The sequence below is a fragment of the Pogona vitticeps genome, chromosome 1 (assembly GCF_051106095.1).
Source record: "Pogona vitticeps strain Pit_001003342236 chromosome 1, PviZW2.1, whole genome shotgun sequence".
NCBI lineage: Eukaryota > Metazoa > Chordata > Lepidosauria > Squamata > Agamidae > Pogona > Pogona vitticeps.
This window is the reverse complement of record NC_135783.1, coordinates 87,216,883-87,229,228: the sequence shown is the minus strand read 5'-3', so window position 1 is coordinate 87,229,228 and position 12,346 is coordinate 87,216,883. Positions and strand designations below refer to the sequence as shown.

The 12,346-nt window shown below is 41.1% G+C and overlaps 1 long non-coding RNA gene across 3 annotated transcripts; it reads right to left on the bottom strand.

Annotated features, from left to right (window-relative positions):
* Positions 1-661: 661 nt before the first annotated feature.
* LOC110077571 (uncharacterized) lies at positions 662-11,859 on the bottom strand. Of its 3 annotated transcripts, XR_012087302.2 has the most exons (5): positions 11,614-11,859; positions 7,229-7,375; positions 6,596-6,693; positions 3,319-3,837; positions 662-1,429 (listed from the first exon to the last, which is right to left on the bottom strand). It is a non-coding gene; the product is annotated as an uncharacterized LOC110077571 (long non-coding RNA). The 3 variants fall into 3 exon arrangements; XR_012087312.2 differs by lacking the exon at positions 6,596-6,693; XR_013540636.1 differs by lacking the exon at positions 662-1,429 and having other exon boundaries at positions 2,023-3,837.
* Between the last annotated feature and the right edge of the window lie 487 nt (positions 11,860-12,346).

The window sequence follows — 12,346 nt, the reverse complement described above, 5'->3', positions numbered from 1 at the left end:
TATCCTTTTCAGGCTCGCACATGTCCTCAAATCCTGTGCAAGGAAGCTGGAGGAAAGGAGGCAAGTCTTGGGACCCAAGTCTCAAGTCCAAGTCTGTGTCTTGGGGCCCAAGTCCCAAGTCCAAGTCTGAGTCATTGGTCCCAAGTCCCAAGTCGCTTGCACTGCCCTCAAGGCTTGGGACCAAAGACTTGGGTGCCCGGCCCCACTGCCATCTGCCTACCTATTGCTGCTGCCTCTATTCGGGAGTCAGGTCAGTGCCTCCCCTGACACATGTGCAGACCAGCTGATAGGCCAGCACAGACAGGCCCACTGAAGCAGGAGGAAGGCAGAGGATTTTTCATAGTGACACTCTAGCCTGCTGTACTCCGAGGACAGGTCCTCCAACCTGCCTCTTCTTGTAAGTCACTGTGATGGTGCTCTATGGCATGCTAGAGCACCATCAGGGCAACTTACAGGAAGAGGCAGGTCAGAAGACTTGCCCTCGGAGTACAGCAGGTTAGAATGTCACTAATGAAAAGCCCTCTGGTGTGCTGCATTTGAAGATGGTGGCAATGGTAGCAAGTAGACTGGTGGGAGTGCGGGGGGCCATAGGGACCTGACAATGCAACTCGGACAAATGGATCCAAGTCATGAGTCAAATCTCAAGTTGCCCCAGTGTAGCAGGCCACTCTCAAGCCTCTACCAATCCAGGCCTCTAAGAGTGCTCACTACCTCTCACCAAAACTGCTGCCACCAACCTATCCTTAAAATCAAAAGGACAAGTGTTTCTTTCAAAACAAATAAAGTGTTTATTGATTACACAAAATAAAAGGAGTAAATCACAGGTTTAAATCAATTAGTCAATCACTGTTTCTCAGACACTAGCTCACACAGACTTTTCCCTCACTGACAGGCTCTTTCTCACTCTCTATCAATCTCTCTAACCACTCATCTTCCAAACTGATCTGCTCTTCTCTCACACATCACACACACCTTATATAACCCAGCTCCTCCCACTTCTGCACCACCCTCCATCCTCTCATTGGCTAAGGTTCCCCTGCCCAGCTGTGACGGACAGGTGAGAACAGAGCTAAATGCCACACCCAGAAACTCCCAAGTTGAGTTCAAGTCAAGTCACAGATGCAACCTAGGTCCAACTTGACAGGAAGTCTTGAGTTGCAAGTCCCCATTCCTGCTATGCAGAGGAAGGCTGACTTCCTAGACATCTTGTGGCAGAAAGGCCAGCAGACAGTGATATTTGCACCAATATGACATCAAGTTTTTAAAACGGGAAGAAGTAAGTGGCCAGGGCAGAGGAAAGACAGATCCTAATGTCCAAATCATTGTGATGTAGCCACTCAAAGCCAATGCACTAAACATCCTTCCACAATGAGTCCCAATGTGATAGTTTGTCCTTTGTTTTTGAAGATAGCCGCTGCCATCTGATTGACTGTTAAGGGAAAAAAAGAAGTGAGTGGTTAAGACTGGAGCATGCAATTGATAGTGTATTAGGTAAAACTAAGCTGAGAATAAGAAGGGGGAGAGGAATATTCTAGAATGCAAAGGCAGCTGAACCACAGAATTGCTGAACTTTGCCCTGCAATTCTTCAAAATTACTGGTGAAACTGTTACAAGTGGATATATATATTTATAGTGTGAGGTGCCCCTCTCAGTGATCTCATAAGCCCTCGCTAGTACTTCAGATGTTGGAGTGTCCAAGGGAAATCGTGGGTCTTATTGGGGTGTTCAGATGTCAGTTGTCATCTTCTTCTTTGGTGTCAGCAGCTTCTAATTTCCCTTTTTCTCAATTCAAATAACTGAGCTTCCTTTAAAATGTTTAAATGCTCAACAGAAAACAAAAGATGCCTAAATGTATTGCTCCACTCCAGCAATGACCAGAGGCTCTTTATCCCACTCCTGAACCACCCTAGAATCTCATGAGTGTCTCTGATTTGCTCCGGTTTTATACATTCGAGTGAAAACATGACATATCCCTAACCGAGGAATTAGACCCAGCACAATAAGTCTATATACTTGCTTCGCTAACAGTGAAATCTTTTATGCAGTGAGGCATGGGAAAGAAATTTGTTCTATGTGATTTTGATTAAAAACTTACAAAACTTATTGCATTTCCTGAATAATATTTGAACCGGAATGCAACTACTGTATCTCTTGGCACACTTTTCAGAATTTTTCAATGGAGTCTCTAAGGTAAACATTTGTAAGGGAAAATGTGTATATTTTTGGAAAGTGGGCACAAAAATGTGCATGTTGGTGAAAAAAAAATCACAAAAATGGCATTGCATTACAAAGATGCATACAAAATTAGTACATATGGGAAAATATAAACTAACACAGAGACAGATTTTTGTGTGGATTTTTTCCATTAAGTTGCAAACTGTCACAAAACTTTTTCATCTGAATCTTAAACTGGGAAAAATGCAATACTGATAGAAACCAGAAGTAAGACTCATCTTTACTGCTTCCATAGCAAACACTGGCCAACTGTTTCCACTAATCTGGCATGATTTCAGAATTCTTATTTGACTTTTAGAATACTTTTAGCTAAGTTTCCCCAGCATTACATTAGATATTCAAGGACCTGAAGGCCAGTTTTCATTCATTTCTGAAACTGCTGTTCATACTGTTGTCCGTTTCAGAGCCTTTCCCTCACGTAATTTGTGCATTTAATAATTGATAAATACATTCAAGCCATCTGGTCTCAATAGGAAGCTCCATGAATAATGTTCCTATCCTTAAATGGCCTCAATTGCACTTGTGTAATAATGAACTGCTTTCTGCAAACTGCCTGCCAGTTGATGAAGTTTATTCACCACAGCTCATGAGGTTCTTTCATATAATACAGCATGCTGACAAAACATGACCACACAATACTGTCTTCTATGAGTCTGTGCAAGTCACGTTTCCAATTTTTTGTCCAAAAGACATTTCCAGAAGACTGACAGAGCGTTAACTAAAACTACAGACAAAGGTCAGGGAACGTACTGAGTCAGCAGACCAGTGAGAGACCTGACTTTGCCATTCTTCCCACAAATGATGATATGACAGTCTATTTGCTAACTCTAACAAATTCTAAGGAGCATAATTTATGGCTGATAAAAATTGTATATGCGTCTGCACATTTACTGCTCAGAAATTCATTGTTCTTGTTAACAAAACAACAGCAATTAAGTATTCTTGAAATTTGCACATGGTATTTTAACACAGAGTCTGTGAAAACTGCTTCTTGTCATTATAGTGTTCCTCTTGTCTTTTCTGGGCATCCTGAGGAGAGCAACAAGAGAAAATAACTATTCTCTGAAAAGAAGTAATACATACCTATTCTGTGTAGAAATACTGTTGACAGTGAAGAAGACGTGCGGATGGGGAAGAAGTGTTATTCCCAGAGACAAGAAACTGTTTCAAATATTTGATTTTGTGGAATAGGGACAGAAATTCTTTCTTGTTGGGGGAGAAACTGCAAAAATGGTCTCAACTATAACAGATATTTTCTGATACTGTCAACAAGTTTTCTTGCATTGGTGAGAAAAGTTTTTGCACAAATTGAAGTAACTGGTAAATTCCTCAAAGCCAGAATAGCTACTACGTTATGGCATGGGCTGGATGGGTTTCCTTGCCTTTTTAATTAGCCACTCCGCCTTTGCTTGCTGTGTACATTTGTTTGCATCTTAGAAAGGACACTAGTTTTGTGCATTCTGTCACAGAGACGTTTGTCGAATTGTAGAAACCTTCATGGGGGTAAATGCTTCTTGTCTCATTCATGTACTGCAGGGGTGGAATCTTGTAGAGCTTGTAAATTCCTTGATGTGGTTTACCATCATGTTGAGATCGCCTAAGCTGAAAAAGACAAGGAATTTAGCGACTATTTTTCATATTCCTAGTGTGGAGAGATGGGATCCTGAAGTAAGCAGGCCTCTGACTTTATGTAGAGAACTTTAAGTACTTCTAATTAATGGAGGTCCTTGGCAAGGTGTCTACTTGTGTTGATGGGACCCCTTAAAAGGTTTACTTATTAGCAGATAGCAGTGAGAGTCTAAATTATGAGAATGCCCTTGAGAGACATAACATCAGAAATATTGTGGGAAATTAAAACAGAGGATCCCAGACACTTGCCTAGGCTCTTCAGAAACCTAGGAAAAATGTTTGACTGAGATAAAGCAAACATGAGGAATGGGTTCTGCCTGGGGCGTTGGGACCTGACAATTGCCTGTAAAGGCAAAGGAGTTCACTAACAGAGTATTTGCTTTGCATGCAAAATACCCCAAGCTCAATCTCCAGCATATCTCAAGGAAGGGCTTCAAATGCTCCTGCCTGAAACCCTGAAGACCCACAGCCAGTCTGTGTGAGCAATACTAATGTAGATGGACCAACAGCAGAACTCGTTGATAAATCAGCCTTCTGTGTGCCTGTATCAACACTGGTGATAACAGAAAAAAGAAAGAGAGAGTGAGAGAAAGCACAGAAAGGGGAAGAGGCATTTCTGAGAGGGTTAGGGACAAGCTTTTTCTCATATCTTAGATTTTGGACTAGAAGTACACTTCACTTTACTGCTCCCTGTATCCTAAACATGTTGGCAGGGATTCCTACTGTTGATTTATGCCAATATAATTGCACAAATCTTCCCATACAAGCAAATGTCATGGTAATGCTCAAAGTGTTGCATCAGAGGCTTTTATCTTATATGGAGCAAAACATGTCTAATATTCAAACTGGATTCCAAAATGGAAGAGGCACTCAATATCATATTACAAGTAATGGAGCACACCATAGAATTTCAGAAGAAGATCAGTCTACAGCAAAGCCTTTGACTATGTGGATCATGAGGCACTCTATGGATCTGAAATAAATGCGTTTGCCTCTACATTTGATTGTCCTACTGCATAACCTAGACAAGAATCTACCATTAGGACAGAATATGCAGAGTCAGAATGGTTTTCTGTAGACACAGGTGTCAGACAAGCATGCATTTTATCCCCATCTGTTCAATCTCCATGCAGAACATAGATTCAGATGAAGGAGGAATGAAAATTTATGGAAGAAACATCAATCATTTATGCAGGTGACACCATCTTAGTGACAGAAAGCAGCAATGACTTGAACCAGCTTTTAGTGAAAGTGGAAGAGGGAAGTGCCAAAGCAGAACTGTGGTTGAACATGAAGAAGACAAAAATCACAACACAAAAACTACATAGATTTAATGTAGACAATGAAGAAACTGAAATAGTGAAAGATTCTGATTCAATCATCAATCCAAATGGAGACTGCAGCCAAGAAATTAGAAGACCGAGATGGAAGTACAGCAGTGAAGGAATTAGAAAAGACTGTCAAGTGTAAGGATGTGTCATTGGAGACTAAGACCAAGATAATTCATGCTCTTATATTCCTGATCACCATGTGCAGGTGTGAAGGTTGGACAGTAAGAAAGCTGAAAGGAAGAAAATTGATTCATTTGAAATATGGTGCTGGAGGAGAATGTTGCAGATACCTGGACTGCCAGAAAGATGAACAAGTGGGTCCAAGAGGAGATCAAGCCTGAACTATATCTGGAGGCAAAAATGATGAAACTGAGACTGTATTACTTTTGACAATTGTGAGAAGGCAAGATTTTCTGAAGAAGACAATAACGTTGGGAAAGGGGGGAGGCAACAGGAAAAGAGGAAGACCAAATATGAGATTGATAGCCTCCCTAAAGGAACCCACAAGCTTGAGTTTGAGCTGAGCCTGTTTGTGGAGAACAGGACATTTTGAAGATTAGTCATTAATAGGGTTGCCATAAATCGGAGGTCACTTAACAGCATGTAAAAACAATAATTACACAAATCACAACAGCAAATTCTCATGAATTAATAAATTCTCTCACTTTCAGTTGCACACCAAGTCATACAACAGGCATGCAAGGGCAGCTAGTGGAAAGGGCTAATTGCTGCTGATTAAAGCTGTTTTGGGGGTCATACAACTTGCACACAATGTGAACAAAACTGTGTGCCCCCTAAAATTGCAATGGAAGCCTTTAATTTGCTGCTTCTGACACCATTATTATTACACATGAGGAGCGATGCTTTAGGATTTCAGCCAATAACTTCTGGATCACCTGTAAAATTCCATGAATGAGACGATAAAAATCTCATTTGAAAGCCTCCAAAATACCTATTGACTTTCCTACTGACATTTTACTTTCAAAAATGTGAGATCTTCAACACAGCTCTTGATGCATGCCCTACAACCAGGTGAAGTTCAGTTGGGAAGCACCTGAGACAGGATTTTCGATGTGGCAGTACCTTGTTTTTTCCAAATCCACTCCAAGGGAAATCAGGCTTCCTACATCCCTTGTGACTTTCCAGCAGGTTGGATGTGTTGTTTCATATTGCCTTTGGCATATAAAAGTGGTTTTCAAGTTGCTGGTGTTTTTTTAAAAGAGTGCTAGCTAATGTTTTCCACACAAAACAACCAGGAGCTCGTAGACAATTTCAAACACACATGCTGCGAACCTAAGATGGCCAGACCGCCTTTCAGGTTGAAGGGGGCAGCTGGCCACTTTCCGTTGCAAGAGATTAGGAATCTTTGGACCTTCACAAGTGTAGTTGATAGCACTCACCTAAGAAGGCAATACCAAGTCCAGCACTCTTCCTGTATTCTTTAGTGCCATCTCTACTGATTATCTGTCCCAGCTGGACAAGCACCTTCCAGATCTGTCTGAGAAAGATCACAGAGGGAAGTACTAGAGATTATTGTCACACCCTATCTAGATGGTCTTATCCGGAAATTTTTGAATACCATTGAAACTTTAATTAACTTCAAAAAGAAGCTTGGGGTCTTTTTGTCTCAGGTATGTAAATAGAGAGCCCACAGATTTGTCACTGTTTGGAACAGGGAATCTTCAAACCATCAATTAGGAGGAGGTGGAGATTTGATTGAAGAATGCAATCTTGACAACAGGAAAGAATGTTTTCCTAATTATAAACACAATGTGTAGTATCGTTTCCCTTGCAGTCTCCATTCCAAACTATATGTTACATATCCGATGACTCAACACAATAGCACCCATTCATTCCTTAAGATTAACCTAATCCTGAGCTTTGGTGAATCCTTTGCTACATAAATGAATCTTAGTAAGATATTTCTAGATATAGTTTTGAACAATTCCTAAAATGGACTTAGGTATATTTTGGATAGAGCTTGGGGAAGATATTTTTGGGCCACAGTTCTACTAGCATCTACTAGCAAGTACCTTTTCTGCCTCTGGTTCTGGAGGCCAAAATGTGGCAGTTCTGATCCAGGCTAATTCTTGTATATCTTCTCCACTATGGTTTTTCTTATGCCATCGTTTGTGACATCTTCTCTTGTGAAGGTACACCCACATGTATCCTCTTGGCCTCTGAGGAAGAACAAATTTGGTCATAAGTTCAGCCGTGGACTAGTTCAAGGAGGGGTGGGGAAAACTCCTGACTCAAACCCTGAAGGGACACAACCAGTCCTTGTAAATGATACAGAGTTAAACAGACCAATGATTTGATTTGGTTGGCTTTAGACACCTCCCCAGGTCCACACAAATGAATAGTTCCAATTTTAGTATATGTGCTGCTGAAGTGAGCACTACATATGTGAGTATGCACAGGTTGGATTCTGCTGCTGACATTAATCCAAGATACCACCATCAAATAAAAAAAAAAGCTCAGAATGCAGCATATTCCTAACCATTCTTGTACAGTATATTGTGCATATTTTGAAAATCTACTGTCTATTTAGATTCTTAGGAGCTGCCTATTTGGTTGGTTGAGTGCTGCCATGTTACTGAATATTGTGAAAATGTCATTTAAACCTAGGAAAGCAATTAGATGATTGGAAGGGACTGATATTTCCTAGAAGATAAAATAAGGCAAGCCTGGGACTGCAGACATAAACCCCATTTTCTTCCCACCCCTGCTCACTTCCCCACTGGCACCTCCTTCTTTGTCAGACTGGTATAGCTTTCCATTTTGATCAAGTCTAGGATTAGATGCCTATTGAGGGCAACCTTTTGCCTTATCTAAACCTTTCAGTGGTAGCCACTTGGGAGCAGACATGCAATGCCACAATGGTTCCCAGACAGGAAAAAGGGGCCCCAGAGGAAAAGCACATGCAGGTCTCGGCTTAAATGGATCTGACAGCTTTGCTTAGAGAAAGATGTTTATCCCTGTTTATAGACATGTCCTTTCCCCCCATTTATAATTCTCATGGCTGGTGTTACTTTTTACTGCATGTCTGACTGTCTGGGAAGGGAGCAAACTGGTCACATGCCTTTGAAAGGGATGGGTGAGAAACCGTTCCACCAACGTTGTCCGTTTGCAGGCGGTTTGATTCCTTGCCATAACATTTTCATTATTCCCTATAAAGCATAATGTCCCATGTCAATGTTTATTGAAATCACTCTGTGCTTTTCCATTACCTTGGGAGTTGAAGCAAGTTTTAATTCCATGTGCAAGTAAGGAGAGGAACATTTACCTCTCTTCACAGCAAGGAAAAGACACAAATTTACTCATGAAGTAAAAAAGGTTTTAATGGGCCTCTACAGCAAAACATTCAGTTCATTGATTATGGATCACAATTTTTCTCACACACTGAGAGTGAGCACATATGAAGTGGCGTTTTTATTTTTAAAAGCACCTAAAGACATTTTAAGAACAACAACTTCCCAAAACATTTTACTGGACTGAGTGTGTGTTGTATTGTTTCCCTTCCTTTGTGCTACTCTTTTCTGTTTGAGAAATCTATTTTAATATTTTGCCATGGCATTATTACATTTCATAACCTCATATCAGCCACAGTGACATTTTTGTAACCTGATTAATAATGACAACGAAAATAATAATAACAGGGATAAGGATAGTAGCTTCAGGTTTTGGTTTCTGTGGGTTCAAAGGCGCACTCATTACCTCAGTAATCCCTATTATTTTATAAGGATGGTCAATAGTATTCAGGGCAATGTTTATTTATTGCTCCTAAAATGTTATTTTGGGGAGGGGGCCATTGTCAAAAGTTTACATGCTTTTTTTAAAAATGCATTTTATAAATAATTAGCAACAATAAACAGTAATACTTAATGCTTTAAAAGTGACAAGTAATGTGCTACTTCTAAAAAGTAATGTCCCAAGCTTTTGTATTAGTTATTAGTTATTCATTACGGACGGGAGCCTGAAACAGAAACTTGACCCTAAGGCAGTGAATTCCTAAACTGTGTTCATTTGGTTTGTATGAAGATTGAATATTAATTTCAACCTATATAGAGACTAGCAATGATACACAACAAATAACATTAAAATATTAAGTAGTAGTGCTGTTAATTTCCTGCCTGCAATGAAATTCCAGCAATTAATTCAAATAAATAAATAAGGGAAAAGGAAGTGGTTCATTTTCAGAAAGTCTTCCATAGATTTATATAAGTTACTGGAAGACATGTTTTCTGGTTATTTGCATTACTGTAAGTTATCAGGGAACATTTTTTTTCCCGCTTGGATCTTTGGGCTGATGTAGATGATTTCTTAATTTATTTACAAGTCCTCCATCACACCAAAGCTCAGCAGGGTTGGTTAGGCTTGGAAAACATATCATGCATTAATGCCTACAATATATGGCTACATATATGATTCCATGTCCACTATCACTTGCATTGTCTGTTTTGTTGCTGGTACTGCTGTGAGGTGTGGCATATACAGTGTAAAACTTTGCTTCTCTAAGTAGTTATAATTTTATTAATGTGGGTTAAAAAACATGCATTGTTAAGCTTTCAATTAATTACAGAGAGAGCATATGATTTATTTCTTAATGTTTGAAATTGTTATCATTACTGGATGCTTCTCCTCCTCCTTTTTCATAGGTCTAACTTTCAATCCTAGCCAGCGGGGGGGAAATATTATTTCATAAGAAGGCATTAAGATGTGATGGGATTGTCTGGAAACCAGAAATTACTCAAGAGCCATCTCTATTAAGGTCATTTTTATTAGCAATTACATTCACATCCTGTATGCAATGTAAATGCAAGAAGCAAATTTACAGAAGCAAAGAAATATTTTCCTAGAAACATATCCAAAGCCCTGTCTTGGAGAAGATAGGTGTTTCTTGTGCTTGCATCTTAATAGAATCAAGTATGACTTTATTTTGCATGTACAAAACCATTGTACCCTTGAAACCAAGAAAGATCCCTTTGTAGCTTTTCTTGGAGAACTCAAATAGGGGACAATCATCCTCTTCCTCCTCTTTTAAAGTGTTTATTTTTAATTTTCCGTCCTCAGAAGTTGGATTGAAAATGACACTGTGATTCATCTGGCCTGAGATCTTCTATGGAGCTGAACCCTGAACCTCTTTCAATTCCTTTTCACAAACCTTGGAGAAGCATTGTGAGCCCCTGCCACCAAAGCAGTTAGCAAAGCCATTCTTCTACGTGTGCCAGGGTTGACTACCCTGGCACCATCCTTTGAAGGCCTCAGTCACTGTGGTGGCAAGAGAAGGCAAGAAAGCAAGTCCACGGTTCAATGAAAACAAGTGGGGGGTAGGTCAGATGGCAGTAGCTCTAAAACCAAATAAAATATCAACAGGTGGCTCATGCTGATCCTTCTCTGCATCTTGTTCCTGTTTTTTTTCCCCATGGGTGGCCCTGCCACTAATCAGAGTGAGGCAGCTGCCTCAGGCAGCAGATAGTAAAGGGGCAGTGAGCAGCGACCTCTAGGAAGACAGAGTTATATCTGCTGCATGTCCTGCCCCCTGCCCCCTAAGCAAGCCCATTCTCCTTGGGTCCTGTCTTGTCACCATGGTTGGTAAGATAGAAATGCCAGTCCCATTAACTTCTATGGAGTGCCATTTTGTCTTTTGCCTTAGGCAGAAACGTATCTTGAGGTGGTCCTGTTTTCTTCCCTGTTAGGTAAAGCTTCCCCTTGACATTTAGTCTAGTTGTGTCTGACTCTAGAGGGCAGTGCTCATAGCCATAGAGCCAGTGTTTGTTCGTAGACAGTTTCCGTGTTCTCATGGCTAACGTGATTAGACATGGAATGCCGTTACCTTCCCACCGAGGTGGTACCTATTTATCTACTTGCATTTACTTGCTTTCTAACTGCTAGGTTGGCAGGAGCTGGGACAAGCGATGGGAGCTCTTCCCCGTTAGGTATCTGCTAATTCTACTGGACTATAGGGAGAAGAGAATAAGCCAGTAGAAGCCACTGAATGGATTGTGCTCTGCTTTTATATATTCAGAACTAGCTGGCTGGATAGCTCAGTGGTTTTGGTATCTGACTGCAGAACCAGAGGCTGGGAGTTCAATTCCCCACTGTGCCTCCTGAGAGAAGAACCCAGCCTGCGTAACTTTAGGCAAGCTGCACAGTCCCAGGATGCCCCTAGAAGAAGAGAATGGCAAACCACTCTGAGTATTTTCTACTTAGAAAACCCTGAAAAAGAATCACCGTAAGTCAGAATTGATTTGATAGTGGGTGGGTGTGTATGCGTGTGCACACACATGCATACACGCATACATCTGTGTGCACTGAAAACATAGGAGTCAGACCTCCAGCCCATTTAGTAGCTCAGCACCTCCCTCACCCATCCCCGGCCAGCACAGCCAATGGAATGGGAGTTGTAACCACATACCTCTTGAGGACACCAGGCAGAGAAAGCTACTCTACCTTGATTGGCAACGGTTCTCCACTGTTTGAGTCCACAGTCTTTCCTGATTCTACCTGCAGGATGAAGATGGGTCTACATTCTGCCACTTTCTCAGTCCTTCTCAGGGCAGTAACGTCACAAAGGTCCTGAAGAGCTGTAGGAAAGAGGTGTATACATAGCTGTCAAAATTCTGACTTCTGACTCCTGGAAAACTGGTGTGAAGACTGAACCTCAAGCTATGAAAAAGAGAAGGGGAAAATGTTGTGTGCTCTTTCAACATATTTCCAAAACAAGGTTGGGTAAGACCTTTATTGGACCAGTAGATGATTAAACATTGGTGACCTTTTCAGCCCAGCAAGACTCTTTGTCAGGTTAGGCATTACACAGCTTGAGAGGCTAGGATCGGGGGGTGGGGGAGGAACAGGCTAGAAATCGATGAGTTCAAATAATGCCTCGAGATGGAGAGTCCAAGCTTGTGTGGCCCTAGTTTCTGGTATCAGATTTCACTTCAGACACTGCAGGGTGAATTTTTTTTCCCCACCTCTGTAGACAAAGGGTTGCCAATTGCCTAGTCCACTCTTCATTGCCTGTCTTGTACATATAGCTCCTGGGTAGGAGAGAGCAGAGGCGCACAGAGACATGGCCAACCCAGTCACGGAAGAGATGTGGATTAAATGTATTTGCCACATCAGACAAAGGGCTGTGATTGGAGCCAAAT